Source organism: Engystomops pustulosus, chromosome 3 (genome assembly GCF_040894005.1).
Source record: "Engystomops pustulosus chromosome 3, aEngPut4.maternal, whole genome shotgun sequence".
In the NCBI taxonomy this organism is placed as follows: Eukaryota; Metazoa; Chordata; class Amphibia; order Anura; family Leptodactylidae; genus Engystomops; species Engystomops pustulosus.
In genome coordinates this window covers 156,973,192-156,990,906 of record NC_092413.1, presented here as the reverse complement: position 1 = coordinate 156,990,906, position 17,715 = coordinate 156,973,192, and the positions used below count along the sequence as shown (strand labels likewise).

General features: G+C 36.4%; 1 protein-coding gene across 19 annotated transcripts in view; it reads left to right on the top strand.

The window, feature by feature from the left end:
* SOX2 (SRY-box transcription factor 2) overlaps positions 1-17,715 on the top strand; it is a 508,319-nt gene that overhangs the window by 427,156 nt on the left and 63,448 nt on the right. For 9 of the 19 annotated variants that reach the window (XR_011854269.1, XR_011854274.1, XR_011854275.1 and 6 more), the window contains one exon: positions 13,524-13,585. The exons of 4 other annotated variants lie outside the window; for them this stretch is intronic. The gene's annotated coding sequence lies outside the window, so the exon portion shown is untranslated. Of the gene's footprint in view, positions 1-3,861; positions 4,081-13,523; positions 13,586-14,314; positions 15,090-17,715 lie in introns of those variants that run through there. 6 more of the 19 variants (XR_011854285.1, XR_011854287.1, XR_011854284.1 and 3 more) reach the window with 6 other exon arrangements.

Genomic DNA, 17,715 nt, shown 5'->3' with positions numbered 1-17,715 from the left:
GCGCCCGAATTTTTCTGCCCAAAAACAGAACAAGTCATGAGTGTCGGAAAACCATCAAAATTGTAGCACTGACACTTCATAAATAAGGTGCAAGGAGGGTAGCAACGGGGAAAAAAATTCTGCCATTTTTCCTCTTGAATGTCGATTATAAATGTTCCCCATAGCATTTTTGCACTTTTGTTGCAAAAAACCTCCAGGCACCAATTCTGCCCTGATCATATTATTGTTACATTATGACACAATCACAAAAAGGTAATTTTTCTTAAGTTACATGTTCTGCTTGGAACTTCTCATTTTAAAAGAAATCTGTTAGGTCGATTTGGGGCAATAGACCACCCACAGGTCCTTATGGATGGGTGGTTTAGTGTCCCAAATCACCATTTAGGTTTCCACTCGGTGACTTAGACAAAATACATATATTCTTACCTCGATCTGGAGCTCCTGGCACCTGGGCAGATAGCCTCTGGGGTGCACTTTGGCTTCATTGTACATGTGCTGTAGGTACGGGGTGCACTACTCCAGCTTCATTGAATCATTATGCAGGTGCAGGGAGTACAGAGATGAATCTGACGTGGCCTATTGGACTTATCTCTAGGTAGGTATAAATGTTTGGATATTTTTTAATATACCCACATTGTGACCTCAAACTGCCCCGAGAGGTTCTCTTTAAGTTAAAAGATGGCCAAATAAAACAACTTTCTAAGGAAACATCTAAGGCTCATTTCTTCCTAAAATTTATGGCATTCAATACCATGTAGTGATAGGGTGGGACAGGGACGTTTTTATGATCCAGTAAATTGTGTATGTTGTGTAAATTACCTAGTAATTGCTCACCCACCATGCTGTGTAGCACTAATTTCCCACAATGTTGAACCTGTCTCAATGCTACTGAAGTACACAGAAGATTATGTACCGGTAAATGTTCCTTGCTCCATGCTCAATTACCAGCTATGGATCCCGGGGCCACTCAGGCTCATCTAAATAATTTTTAACTTATTTTGTAAATAAGAGTAAGGGTGTATAAAGCTAAAAGAATAGGGGGAATTGTCAGAGAGGCACCCACCTGCATGTGGTATGCTTGGTTCACAATCCTTGAACCTGGTAGTAGATTTCCTTTGAAGAAAAAATAAAAGGAGCCTTTATCTTTTTAACAAAAATCAGCACGTATAGCCTACTTACCCCTACTTTATAATGTTGCAATGGGTCCTGATGCCATTCATAGTGAAAAGACAGAATATGCTGGAACACATAATAGGGGGAATTTATCATTGTAGTTACATTAATTTTCTGGCATACAAATGTCTCAACTAATGATTTGCAAAAAATTTGCAACTCTTTTTGGGACATTTTAAAATTTCTGCCTCTCATCTTTTTTCTCATCAGCCGGACATTCCTGACCATAAAATGACTACAGATGGAGGGTCATGTGATCTCTAACTGTCCATGAACAATCGACCCTGCCAGGACCTTGATCATATATATTTATGAATACGATCATAAGGCCCTAGCAAGGTGAGATCACAAATAGAGATCACATGACCCTTAACCTGCCACCATTTTATGGTTTGCAATGTCTGGCTGACGTCACTTTACATATCAAGAAAGCAGAGCAGAACTTTTACTAGATGTATATTGGTAACCTAATTACCTAATGGCCTTACCCCTATACTTACAGACACATTACAAAAAAAATTAGGTAAAGTGGCCAACACCTTAAACATCTCATATGATAGACTTATCAAGCTGCATACGCTAGTATGAATAAACTGACACTCAAAAAGCTCCTAAAATAGTCTTAAAACTTTAGCAACCCAATGTTCTGAAACAGGACACAGCTGGGGCCTGGTATATTGGTTCCAAAGGCTGCATAAGTGCTGGGTTCCAGGAGGTTAAGTATACAGTATATTCATGGTTTAATCCTTTACAATGGTACTCCCAGCTATCCAGATGTGGAGGTAACTGAAGCCAGTCCGTTTTACTTTGCGGAGCCATACAGTAGTTGGGCGGTGAATCAGTTCAATTCAGCATCGTGTCCCATTGTTGGACACCGGATTATAAAATAATGGCGGTATATCCTAGTGTAATCCCCTCTTAAATTTTGCATAGAAAACTGCCATAATAATGCCCATGTCACCTCCATGGATCCCATCTTATGTCTCTGGCTAAGTCCCAGGTTGCATATACACGTTGCTGAATATTTCATGTGTATATATATACTTTTTATTTGGAAATTACCTTGAAAATGATATGGTAAAATACTATTATTTGGAGCTTGTGTATGTTTTCTAATATTCTTTGGCACGTAGATATGTAATACACCTACAACCCAGCAAAATCATGTCTTTGTGCTGGAAATAGGATTTTCCAGCTAGTTTGTTGTTTTTAAAATTGCCATATAATAAGATATTACATCTAAAAAATAGTGTTTATTTCTGCATGGTTCCTTTTTTTTTACCATTTGTCTATACCTATATCCTCCCCCTTTTGCATGTACTTCACACCTATAAGACACAGCTTATGGATTTCTTTTTTAAAAATTAGGAGTGAATTAAGGAAAGAGTAAAACCTGAAGGTCAGTGGAAGTGTCCCTTAGAGTATTCCTGTACAGCTTATCTATTTCTCACATTCCCATTTTGTCTTGGGAGGATAGAATAGCCAATTGTGAAGAATAGAAGCTTCCGAATAGCACAGTGCCATCCCTCATTAAACTTCCTTTATACTCCTCTTTTAAAGAAGCTGTCAAGTTCTATTCTGTGTCTGACAGGAAAGGCCAAATCTGCAGTACAGGAAGCCAGGCGCACACACGCACGCACACAGAAAGAAACTTTTTGTGTGACTGTTGTACCAAGCCGGCATAGAAGAATTTTAGAATCATGTAATTTACTCTGGAGGCATTTACTGTACATAGCCAATAGTGATGGTAATTTCTCTTATTGTTGGAGTGAAAAGATAACCATCAGTCAGTTGTCAATTGGTCAATTGCTGAAGTGATGAAAAGACTGGTAGGAACAATCACGTCTGGGGCTATCTGGACTATTTGGTGTTTTTAGGAAAATATGGGTTCTGGATTCTATGGAACATCAAGGAAAAGTACAGATCTGTAAATAAACCTGCAGATATTATAACATAAACATATGGAGAAATGCATCATTCCTTGCTGTGCAGGTTATTCCGTCAGCTTAACCCTATACCACTAGAATTACTTTTCTTGTATGTTTTGTGTATTCCTTTGATCTATTGTCAGTATCAGCATTATAAGCCTAATAAAGTAAAAAAAATTATTGCATGTCAATTTTTGGAAACTGTTGTACCTATTTATTCATCCTTTATTTATTTTTTTATTTTGTTCTATTGATATGTGCTATAAAATGAGAAACTAAGTGAGAAGAAGAATATGTCTTCTTCAGATTATTACCATGTTTTAATGTGCTTTATTAATATTCAGGATACTCAATCCGGCAGCTTATTGCTATTAAAAAGAGTGTTACATCACCCCCTTCTTCAAACTGTAAGGAGATACACTCAACCCATGCTATTATACTCTCTTTACAATTTCCCTTAACACTTTTATTTTAATTAATCCCTTGTTCTTTTTCTAAGTGTTGCGATGTTATTGATTTTAGGTTTCTGCTCTTTTGGCTGTGGTAGGTAATAAAAAGGATTACAGGCCTCCAGAAGGATGAGATATCATCAGCCTGTAATCCAGCCCGCGGTTTCCTAGATACCGTATTGTCTATTCTGTTCCGCTATGTGAAAAATGTTGAATATCAACAATGGGTTTCAGTGCTGTATTGTTGAGTTTTGTATGAACTAATCTTCCTTCACTAAAAAAAAAAAAAAAACTACAGCTTTGGACAAAGTCTATAGCCAGTGCATTTGTAACTCCCCATGCACAGGGTCTGACTGTGCAGGCAGAAGACATTTTGCTCATTTGCTCTGCTCTTTTCTTTAGCAACTCTGCTCTCAGGTATCTGTACTTCTTGCTTTTCACCACCTGTACGGGCATTTTTTCTGGGAAAGTCCCTGGACATAACAGCTTTTGTAGGCCCTGCCGAAAGAGACTTGTCCAATGACGGGAAGGTAAGCCTTTTCCAAACACCTCTGGCGTGTCACTGGTTAACAGTAGGAGACTGTTCATGTAACTCTTTGATATTACCTTGGGGCTGGCACAACTTAAATGCAATATATTTTGACAGCAAATGGGTATGTGCATGTCATCTTACCCTATATATCTATATTTTATTAGCTTTATTAGCTCTTAGCCTGAAAGTCACAAATGGGAGTTACTTTTGGAAGCTCAAGGTGTTAAAGCTATTATTTAAGACTTATGACCATTACTACTTAAGTGCTGTTTATTCCTCGGAGCGTCATTCATTTATATTACACTATTTAGAATGGGGAGGGGAAGATAAGTGTCATATTAAATTATAGAACTGTTTTATTTGCATTAACAATCACTTCTTGTTCTATAGAAATTTCTTTCTGTACAACATTAACCATCTCCTGGCTGGGTGATAATGAATATTCCATATACTATAGATATTGAGATGATAGGGGATATTTCCTGAGATGATTGTATGCTTGTTCTCTATGCTGACACTCTGCAGATCAGGTGCAGCTGCAGGTATGCCATGTCTCCACACTTGCAAAGTCAAACTTCCATAAATGATTGTCTCCCAGAGAATCGTTCCATAATGGATGCGGACAATTGAATTAGTGCCCCGCTGAAGATTGGCTATTCTTACCTCGGCACTTTAATCTCACTCACTCTTAAAATCCATGAATTGGAAGGAAGTGCAGATAAGAGTTGCTTAAATCTGCATTTAGTGCCAGGCAATGATGGCCCCCTATGAAACCACTTCAGATCCTGTGCTTGCGGTGGTGAGCCTGAATTTTCCCCTTCCTTGCGCATTATTGTCAGTCAATTATGAAATGGAACTGAACCATAAAATCTGGTACAGTCTGGTAATTAGTACAAAGGGTTTCCAGTCTAGTGTAAAGGCAGAGATGCAAGAGCCCCAGCAGCTACAGATACAGTTTAGATCAGCCTGGACACTACTCTTCATTCTGCTTGATTACCTCCTAAGATACTGGCTCTATCCCTACAGGTCTGTTTCTGAGGCAGAGGTACTTGTGGGCCTACTTTCTCTCCATTGCCTCTAAAACATAGGCATTAAAGACTTACACAGCCAAACAAAATTATGATCACAGCCTAAATAAAAATTTTAAATATAAGGTTTCTTATTATGAGATTTCTATATTACTCAATATGTTTTTTTGTAATAAATACTCCCTTTTCTAGTTGTGGGAGGATTTAATGACTACATTAATAGGGTTCTAACTTTCTTTCATCAAATTTTTTTCTCTTATGTTGTGGAGAAAGTGCTCAAATTTTAATAAAATATCACTTTTTTAATTGGATTAAAGTTTTTGTTTCAATGGATTGGTTATATAAGTCCTCCTCCCATGCAGGATCGGCACCAGTACATATTATACTACTGGTAGTACTATACTGTTATGTCCTTACTTGTCGATTTATGATACTACTCAACACATACAATATTGATATGCCTAAATATAATTTACATTTTAATCTCCATTTTAATTAACATGCCATATTGGGTAAAGTTTTAACTTTGGGAGTAACGTGTCATATTGGGTAAAGTTTCTGTTTCAATGGATTGGTTATATAAGTTAAGTCTTCCTTCTATCCAGGATCGGCACCAGTACATATTATACTACTGGTAGTACTGTACTTTAATGTCCTTACTTGTTGCTTTATGATACTACTCAACACATACAATATTGATATGACTAAATATAATTTACATTTTAATCTCCATTTTCATTAACGTGTCATATTGGAAATCAGTATCAATATACATATTTATGTTGTCTGATATTTCCTCTGACATTTTGCAGTGCTTCATCTTTTTGTAGACTTCTTCCAGTCCCACGTGATAGTGATGAGGCTATGTCAGGTCTCTGTTAAATATCCAGCTATTTAAATTGACTTTGAATGTATTCTTGTAATAGTTTTTACTCTACAATAGACAATCACATCAACAAAAAAGCTAACTAAACTAGGTAAGTGTCATTTACTACCACAAACTATCATTTTTCTTCTATTTTCCACTTTATTTGCTTCATTTGCTGGACATTAAGAATGTGTTTCCTAGGGGAACAATTCTTCAAGGTCTTTCACATTCTAAACAATTCACACGTGGCTAGCTTAGCAATAAACGTGATCTCAAGAAAATATAAGTATATATTTACTATCATTGGGTTATGAGCCATGTAACGGGTATTACATATGTAGTGGGTGAAATCTTGTAAACATTCCCCTACCCAACAAGCTGCAAATAAAAATGACTTGTTTCCTTATGAAGACTTCATGTCATATCTCATGTTGTTAGTAGTAAGAGACAAAGAATCTCTAGTATGTACATTGACAGAGGGACTCCAAGTCTTCTGACTTGGACATGATGATCTCTCACGTAACATGAAGCCCATTTACATCACTTTGTCAAAACACAAGTTACCATCTATTTAGGCTTGTCTCAGAACATTTCACCCAGGTGTGACGAAAGGTGGCACAGTGTCATGTGTCAGACTGGAGCCATCTACTGTCAAGCTAGAAAAAGTTTGTCAGTTGCGGCCTATTGAACTGTGGAAGGAAAAAAATCTTTGTTTATCTCTGATATCAAATCTACCTATAGTATCATGTAGGATTTGTATTACCCTTAAAACATTTATCAGCAGGATACACAACTGTGCAGTCTAATTTTGCTATTGCAAACTATCCACAGTCATTATTTAGGTTATCCACTTAAACCATGGGTACACTAAAATACCTCTCCCAAATGCATATGCACCATTCACCATAGTAAAACACTATGACCACCAAAAATTGCATATAAGAGTAAAGAGGAAACTAAAAATTTGTCAGAAAGAAACTGGTCTAATTGAAGGGTGACCCTCTCCAAAAGGTGGCCTTTAAGAGCGGTTTTACTGTACCTAAAATATGATGGGCTCTTAACTAGTACTCATACATAATGCTAGTGGTTGTTACAAACTCCTATGAAGCAGCTTTACTAATCCTCCAAAATGTAAATCTGCAGCTAGTGTGGAAAAGTCAAAGAATCAATTCTATTGCTGATTCCTTAGTAAAGATACCCCTGCAAAGTAAGGATTAAATGCTCGTTTCGCTAAGCTAGATAAGGCGCTATGGGTCTATTTTTTGCGAAGTGTAGAATTTAATTAGCTATATAAATGCCAGAATGACAAATAAGGTGCTATTGTCTTGATATCTCTCCAGGAATTGGTCTTTTAAAGTAAATTTGCTGTATTAATCACCTAAAAATATTTTTGATCGCTGAATTAATAGCTTCAGGCTGCACCAGGTACTCATTGGCATAGGTGATTGCCTCTTAATTACTGTATGGACGCTTTCTATTCACTCTTATTAATTCATGTTTTCTGGCAAAATCCCAAAAGGCAGCCTTCCCCTATATCTCCTAATTACTTCTGTAATTGAATTTGCCCACTTTTTCAAGCCTATTTTTCTAACCTGACTGTATGTATTCATTCTTCATTGTATCTGTCTTGTGTTGGTTTTCAGCAAGCAGAAAGTACATTGATTCTTTCCCCGTTTCTCATTAATTTTCAAGAGCTTTGCTACATGTCTGTTTTTCTCAGCCTGTCACTCCTATTGCTTAGTCCAAAGAAGATGCTTATTATTTAAGGTTAGGTAAAATAGACTGAAGTTAATTAATTCATTAGTAACTCCAGACCAATTACTCCAGGCTCCGTTTACTTGTTAACAAGACACAAATAGGGAAAGGCCAATGACAAATGGACATCCGTCAGAAGGTGACCAGGCCTCGTATAGACAATGTACCTGCAAATTATCTTGTGTATATCTAAGGTGCCGCTTTTTTGTTCTACTCTTTTTCCATTACCGTTTTGAGCATAATGCTGCTTATAGACCAGGATTGTATTTTATCTAATTCTTTTCCCTCATAATATATACTTGTCGCAGAAGTAGATCACTGTCCATTTATATGTGGATCCTTTTTTTTAAACATTTAATAATTCACATACATGTAAGTTTCCTAATAGTACATATAGACTCCACTCCAATATTTGGTAACAATCTTCTACAATGGCCTGTACACAGTGCATTGAGAAGTGCTATGTGTTTGGACATCTACCTATTACCATACAATATTAGCCTTTTTTAGCATTTTTTTTGCATTTAGTTGCCTTTCTTTTATATCAGTCATGCTCCCTATTACATCAGTGAAACTGGACTAGAACCCAGTTCACCGATTGCCCTTACTCGGATTACTTTTAAATGCTAACCACTAACCACTAAGCCAATCAGATCATTGCATTTGGCAATATTCTCTGTTTCTAGTCTGGTATAAGTTTACTTAACTTACATAAAGACTAAAATACCAATTTGTTCTATTCTACATGGTCTACATTTGTATGTGTATAAAAACCTTGTGAACACAACCATATGTACATAAAATTAAAACATATAATGGCTTACCAGAGGTGTATGTAGGACCGAGACTGGAGAGCAACCAACAAGGACGTATGTTGTTTACCGTTCAGATAGTAATCCAGTCCCTCATTGGCCCCAGTATTATTATAAGCCAGAAAGTGTTTTTTCAATGAGACCTAATTAAATGCCGTAATTAGATCACATAAATATTCTGTCCATAATGGTCATATTAATGTATTTTCCTAAAGGAACTGATCAAACATCTAAGAGTTTTACTTCTCAATCTAAACTGGACAGATATTGCCCTAATTGATCGGGAAATATGTCATCTGCACCTCTTTGATGTGTGAATGTAAATCAATGACAATCTGTTTACAGATATTATTAGTGGTTCCTTTCTCTTTTTTTGCTACCATGGGAACACATTCACTCTAAAAATCAGGCCCATTATAGTAAAATACTTTCACATGTAAATTCAAAACTGAGACAAATGTTCTGATAATGAATTTCAGGAATTCCTGTCTGATCGTGCTGCACATTTCTTGATGTTTAATAACATATTTTCTTTCAGGGGTACCTTTTCTTTTTCTAATCTTTTTTATTCAGGTATAATAGTCTCATAAACTCTTTTTGGTATTCAGAAAACATATTATAAAATGTCTCAACAAATATGATCAGTATATAACAAAGTTGCTTTACTCAAATCTTGTGTTTTGGCTTCATATGTGGCCAAGGGCAAATCTACATAAGGTTTATATGTTCTCCCCATATTTTTATGGTTCGACGCTCCACTTGTGTTTGAAGTCCGATATAGAAAAAAAACGGGTGCACCCAGTTGAAGCAATGTCAGTGCTTGCAGGCTGCGCCAGATTATTGAAAACCATATGCCGCTCTTCAATAATCTGGCACGATTTGCACATTAGTGAGGCAAACTGCACGTAGAGCAGTTTGCCTCACCAATTGAAAATCTGGGCCTATATGTCTGACGGTGGCCATATTTCAATTTCTTGACTAAGCACTCATGCATGCTCGGCCTAGTGTGCATGTGTATGAGTGGGTTAGCAAGGCAAACAAGATGGTTATATTAGAATATTATTAGAATATTGAATTGTGTTCCCATCTTCATCTACCTCCCTCCCCTTCCTTGGCTGAGTTTGATGGATATGTGTCTTTTCTCGACCGATCTAACAATGTAACTTGACAGCTACCTAATATACATGACCAGCCTAAGAATATGTAAACAAGGACGGGGATTAATGTGATTGGAGAGCTATGAAATATATATTGCTATATTAATATTACTACAAAATGGAAACGGTAACAACTATGTGGGAAGAGATTAAATACTGATATTTACAACATATAAAAAAAACAGATAAAGGCAGCATGCCGAAATGTGTGTTGGGGTAGACACTGGCAATTCCACACACAGGTATGATACATGAAGGATTGTTATGTACACGTGTTGATAGCTCATACAAACTGACCCTAACCTCATAGTGTCTATGGAATGACCTTATGGGCTATATAGATCTCTGAATGTTGTAATACACTTCAATGTACCACAGCTATAAACACACAAGATTTGTTTAGGTTGGGAAATATTAAATATTATATTTGTACATATATGTACAAATCTGTACAAATATGTACAAATCTCAATTTACGTACTCTGCCTTGTCGATGTCAGCCGGATGGTTCTGGTGTTTTTTTCCAGTACAGTGGACTTGTTTTTAAAAGTCTGTCTTTCCCTATTGATTTGTATATGAACTAATAAAAGTTTATTTATATTTTTGTAACAATTTGTTTTACGCCTGGCGATAGAAACATGAATTAACCTTAGGAGAGTCCAAATTCTACAGACAGTCTTTGCTGTAGAAAAAATTGTTTCTTTACTATGTTTTATTACTGCATCAAAATGCTTCTAATGAGAATATTTCCAGCAATCTATATGGAAGCGCTATTTAAGCATTGTTTTAGTATATTTGGTTTAAAACAGGTGAATCCACTCTTTGATTTGGGAGCCATGTCTTGTCTAGTGTAATTCCAGATACTTTCAGTGGAGTCTTTATACAATAGACACCATCAATCTTCTGCCTCTGTTGTATTCACCTACAGTAAAAGCACTCATTTAGCAACCACACATTTGGTACATCTAAATGGAAGATGAAGCATTAAATGGCAGTACTTAGTTTCATGTTATATTAAATACTAAGGATACATTTATATTTTAAGCATGAGCTGCCATGCAAATCATTTTAGGATGAGTGAATTTAATATAGGATTATCAGCTGAAATATAGATGTCACATACCATTTATTAATGTAAACTGCCTATAATATTACAAATTAATAACCCTTGAAGAATTTTATCAGGCATGTAGAACTAAATAGAGAGAAAACTTCATCCTGCGCTGAACAGTGAGACAAATTACTTAAACTCATTTCCCATACAGCTATACTTTTAATAACAGTTACTTTAAAGCACAACCTGCCATGTTTTGATTCCCCCAAATAGGCAATTACTTCCATGTGAATTAATCTGGATGTTGCTTTGGAAGTCAACGTCCACTTGTGATGTGAGAATCAAACTATAAAAATGCAATGTGGTTGCTGTTAATGGATTGTTAGTAGTCACAAAAAACATGTAATTTCCATTTTCTTAAATAAAAATCTCCTGTACCCCAAAATCTACTTCAGCTCTCCCATAATATCTATATGTATGGGCTGAATACACACAATTCTGAGCACCCTGTGTCAAATAATATACTCGAGTAAAAGCCTAGTTTTTCAGCACAAAAAAAATGTGCTGAAAACCCAAACTCGGCTTATACTCGAGTAAATAAATATAGGTTTTACCAGGTATTTTGTGGTAAAATTAGGTTCCTCGGCTTATACTTGAGTCGGCTTATACTCGAGTATATACGGTAATTAAAAAAATAATACATTTTTGGCATTCTGTCACTTAACACTGAGGCCCACATTTATTAAAGCCCCTGCACCAGTTTTTTGTCTGACTTTGCACATTCTTTTCAGTGCAAACTCCTTGCACATGCATTTATAAGGTGTCCGTTACATATTTGTGTCACGGCTGCAGTTTACCCGACACAATTCTGCAATAAAAGGGGCGTTTATCATGCAGTATCCATCACAACTATGTCACATCCTCTATGTTAAAGGTGTACCATAAAAATTGGTGCACTCTGTCAGGGCACAGGGCATAAAAACAATTCATGAATCTGGAATCACCCTGCACACTTCACAGGCAAACTGCACCCTGTTTTTCATAAATGTGGTCCTGAGTGTCTACTGTGGCACAGTAGCAGAGCCTCCATGGAAACCCTCCATTGGCAAGATATATTTCCCTAAAATCATTGAAGAATTGGTGTGATTTGAGACAAAGGGGGATGTTTATCAGAAAACTGCCATAGAAGCCCTGAAAAAATTGCAAATGCCCCCTTTACACCAACACCCCGCCAAGGGGGCATGGAGGGGTGAGAATGGGGGCCAGGGTGGCAGCTGAGTGGGCCGGCGTGTAGGACCGGAGCCTCAAAATGTATGTGGCTATGCAGGGAGAGCTTTGACATCATCATACGCCAGCGCACGAGCATCGGTTTATGATTAATAACCCCCGAAGAGTTCAGTCTTTGTTTCATAAGATTTGTCTTTCAAGTTGTACATTTGTAAATCTCCTCCGATGACTATGCATGCATTTTTTTTTTTAAAGAGTTGTATCCGCAGCAGCCAAATGTTCTTGCTTTTGCCAGTGATAAGTGAAATGTGTTTTTCTTACCAGACAAGACGTGTTCAAGATCTTGTCTTGACCCTCCTGACAGTTTCCATTAGCTTCTTTAAAACATTTTGGATATGGGCATTCTTTGTCAAGTTTTAAATACCCTGTTTTACTTTCAATCTTTCCATTGGGATACATAAATCACATTTAGTTTTCACTCACATTGAGGTTTCTCCCTGCAAATGATGTAATAACTGTATTTCACTTAGAAGTAAACAGAACATGTCAGAAAGATTGTAGATTGTTAGATATTTTCAGATTTTCACCGCTCAACATTTGAGGGAATTCATCTTAATTGTCTTAATTGTGTTTTTCTTTTAAAGGTGAACTAACACAGCTATTTTGTTACAATAAACTTATATCTTTGTATTTTTTAATGTTTATATAAAAAGAAATATGAAATGTAAATGATGTTGATGTGCAATGACCATCTTCATAAATGTTCATTCAATCAAACCTGCCAACATTTAGATATTGTGATGGTGAAACATTCTTCAATAGAGACACTGTAATTTGCCCATAACCTTTAAAAGAAATCTCCCATAAAAATCCATCATAATAAACCATGGTTACTTACTTATAGATCAAGTCAACGTGACTGTGATAATCTTATATTTGTTATCCATGGTCTCCTTCCTTCTAAAATCAACTTTTAATTTGTTGCTAATGAGTTTCAAGGGCTCTGGGGGGAGTTTTACAGGAGCCCCTCTGTGCTGCAGCTTCACAGGATGTTACATACTCATGGTGCCTGGATCTAGGAGTCTCTGTTTTATCAAGCTTTGTTTTAATAGTAGATTTCCATGAACAGCCGGAACCTATATAATTTTTAACTGTAAAGCCATAAACAATTCAGTTAGTACCTGTGGCAGTCATATTTTATACATTTTGGGTTATAATTGGACCAAGTATTAACAATAAAACTTCACTGCTGACCCTGTTGAATACTCTTACAGTTGATCATTGCAGCTGGGGGCCAAAGTTCAGTACTTTACCAGCACCCAGAGAGCTTCAGCAGAGGTCACAGTGGACTCAGAGGTCTGTCTATAAATCGGGTGTCCATAAGTCAGTACTGCCTGTATATATTCATAGTTACAAAGTCAGTACAGTTGAAAAAAGACATTTACCTCAAGTTTAACCCAGGATTCCTATTCGGACTCCTTTTGTGCTCCAAATTCAAAGGTTGGTACTGAAAACGCCATATTTTCTTCTCAAATTGTAGTTGTCCTGTGGCTTTAATGGAGATGAAAAGAAGATATCACATGGTTGGCCGTAGTCTTAGAGGTATGTTTCTCTTCATTTCATTTATCATATTGGAACATAACTATGAGATATAATTCAAATAATAATATCGGAGGGTGAGTGTTAGTACAAGACTATTTGTGCAGTTTTATTCCAAACCAAATCTATTTATAACCACTGTGTTGAAATACCCAGTATTTATCAGTAGATAAATGTTGCAGATATCATTAACAATGTTAATTTGACATGTTGAGAACTGAGACATTTATTTTTGTCATAAGTGTGGAATTGGATGGCATCCTAATGTAATAGAATGTGTCAGCGTGGAGATACTCATTGACCAACCAAACGCAGTCATCATAACAATAGTATCTTCAATGGGATCTTCACCGAGTGCTACCATGAAAGCTGGCACGGTAAAATTAGCATTTCTATCTCTACAATGGATGGAGTTTTGACAATGTACATCACATCCTGCAAAAGTAAAAGAAAAAAAAAACTATTACTGCAAAGGAAAAGTTAATGTTGCTATCTGCATTCATTCATTGGGGCCCCACTTTAAATACTGTCCTGTGCTACGTACAACTCTTTCAGTCAGTTTTTGTCACTGATAAACTCTGACATTGCATTGTCCTCTTGTCACTGGACATTATGCCCTCAGTTCAGGAAATATTTTTTCTCCTTCTGTCCAAAGCATCTTACAGACATTCCCTTCTTCTATTGATTTGTTTTCTCCTTCCCCTTTCTCCTTCCATTGTTTTCTTATCATAGCTGCAGGTTATTACGTAGGAAGTATTGATGGGAGTGGATGGTCTGGGTCGATGGAGAGCTAATGCATCCCTAATCCTACTATTGTTACAGAGTTATGCTTTACTGTGGTCCCTGATGGGGAAAAGGTGCAGAGCTGTTGATCTGAGTTTCATTTGTCACAAACCAATCCATCAATCAACCCCCAGCATGTCTGAATTGTGAATGACATGTGGGTCTCGGCTGAAAAAATTCGATAACGCTGTTTTGTCAGATTGCTCACTTTCCTTTTTCGATAAGACAATACATTGGCCAGAAATAGATAAGCTAGTAAAGATCTGGAAAGAGACGGATACATATATGCCAGTTGAGGTTATAGATTTCCACTATTAATACTACTTATGGTCAAATAACACTCATTCAGTCCCAGGCATATAACCTACCTGTCATTCCAATTACTTGTAATTGTAGCGTTTCAAAACCAATTATACACTGGAGAAGACTATTTTATGGAGCCATGGAATTTTCCCAATATATTGATTTACCTGTGAGTATCCCTGAGGAACTATCAGCTTCACTTATGAACATGCCACTGTGTCTCTTTACATCTTTACAAGATGCCTCCTACAGCTCTGTTCTTCTCCATAATGGAATTATCAATATATCACACAGCATTACATGATAGTGACAAGAAGTTTTTTGTAAAACATTTGATTGTTAATTGTGTTACAATTCCTTGTAGTGGAGCTTAAATTGACATAAAAATGTATTCTTTATTTGCAATTTAATTTTTTTTCAAGAATTATATCCGAACATTATTTTAACTTTAATATTTTTGCCCTTAAGTACTAATATTTGTATTCTTAAATTCTTATGGCTTAAGATAAGTAAAAGTCCATTTCCTATTTTTACATTTGTGTGTGTGTGTGTCTTTGTTTGGCTATTTAATGGGGCGTCACTGTCACTTGTCAAAGGGTTAACTGTTCAGAACAATCACTTGCCAGCCTAAAGGCGATCAGCAGAACAGGGATGCTTATCATGTAACAGATTACATAGAGCAAGCTACCGGAAATTAAAGAAAAAATCCCAACAAATTGTCAGACAAGAGCAAACACGCTTTATTGCTGAAGGAGACCCATAAAATAAATATATTCTCGGCTTTTGTTATGGTAAAACATATCTCCTTTTTTTTTAAATAACTCCAATTACTTCCGACTGGAAATATTTCTATGTCTCGTTTTAATAGAGATTTCCGAAGTTATAATTACGGTGCAAAATTTGGTATCTCTGTGCCATTATTCCAGTCATTGAATTGCACACTTTAATATGTTATGAAAAAAATACAGCCTTTTGGATCTGTACAATTTTCTTTTCATTCCTTCTTTCAAGTTAGCAGCATGCAGAAGGATATGTTTAAACATTAAATCGCTCCATAGGTATGTTGACTGTGATTTCAGAAAAATTATTCTTCCCTGCCAACGAAAGAGAAAAAAAAAATATGTTGTTGTAGTCCTTCTAGTAAACAGTTTGCTGCATTGTAAAATGTATAGAGATGACCTAGAACAGTTATCATCCATAGAACAATAAATATCCGGAAGGCAGAATGTTGGATACGGTTAGCCCCAAGTATTTTTAAATAAGATCTTTTTTTCTGCTGCTCAGTCACTTGCAAACTGCAAAAATCAATGTTGGAGTGCTGTAGATTTGTTGGATAAATTACATGTGCTTGGCTGCTCTATTGTATCTGTCCCATATTTCCAACTAGATACTTTTAGATGGAATGATCCTATAGCACACATACTCAATATTGATTTTTATAGATTAAACAGAGCTTGAATTGAACTCCATGGGGCCAGTAGCATGAAGAACTTAAGATTTCCATTTCTTCACAGTGGGATCCCATTCCTGATGGATGCTTATTAGGAAAGATTAGTGTCTTCAGAAGGAATGCTCTTACTTTATGACTGGGCTGGCAAATGTAAAGTACAATGTATGAGTTCTTTTGTGTTACCTATTTTTTAAGGTTTATTATAGTTGGATGGTTAAAATCAATAGCTCCATTCTTTTTTGTCTACCACTGCAGAGACTATGTACAGTAATGAGCTCCTGCTGAATATAGGGTCACTATATAGCTACAATTTTGTGATCAGAAATCTCTGATCTGACTTAATATGCAGTATTAAAGCAAAGCTAAGTAGTTTTGTTTGTGGAAGATTTTAATTGTTCATCACTTGAGACTCATGAGTTTCTGGGGACTTCTTGTTAACATGAGGTCCTAAAACTGGTTACAGTCCTTTCTACTTTCCCCATCACGGCAGAAATGGTTTCCTTGATTTATCTGTTATTACTATACTGTAGTTCCATTAATGCCTTACATGCTGTAGCCACACAGCCCATAAAGTTCAATCATTTTCAAAAAAAGCCATTCTTTTAAAGAGAATTTTATTTCACCGTGAAGTGGGAAAAATCTTTCTGAGCCCTGATGGTAATCAGATAGAGCCCTGGTTTCACATTTATACCAGTGGCCCAGTATATTCTGGTTTACAAGCAAGATATAGCACATTTCAAATTATCAATAAAAGCACGTACCATATATTTATGGTCTGTACTATGGAAATTAAGTTTTGCCCAAACAATTATTACAAAATCAGCCTTTTCACATTGCCATCATAGTTAATATTTAATGTCTCTCGACTTAACTTCAACAATGTTCACACCGAACTGATGAATCCAGCATTCAAAGGGGTATTCTCATATGGGCATTTCCATTTAATTTACTTCATCTGCCATATACATACATTTGCTCAATTGCATGTTATTAAAAAATATGTGCCTGTGCTAAGATAATTTTCCATAAATATAGTAATATGGTTTCTTAGAAAGTAAGAACTAGAAGTAACTCTAGGCCATTTAATTTGCAAAAACTATTTGTTTCTTTGTGCAATCTTTCCAGCACTGGTGGTCGTATCCAAGGACAACATTCTAATGTCTATGGGACCATTCAACTAAATTTATGGAAAGCTATTTTCCACAGGAACATTTTTTAATAACATCCAATTAAAGAAATGTACACTCACCGGCCACTTTATTAGGTACACCTGTCCAACTGCTTGTTAACACTTAATTTCTAATCAGCCAATCACATGGTGGAAACTCAGTGCATTTAGGCATGTAGACATGGTCAAGACAATCTCCTGCAGTTCAAGCCAAGAATCAGTATGGGGAAGAAAGGTGATTTGAGTTCCTTTGAACGTGGTATGGTTGTTGGTACCAGAAGGGACGGTCTGAGTATTTCAGAAACTGCTGATCTACTGGGATTTTCACGCACAACCATCTCTAGGGTTTACAGAGAATGGTCCGAAAAAGAAAAAACATCCAGTGAGTGGCAGTTCTGTGGGCTGGTTCGAGCTGATAGAAAGGCAGCA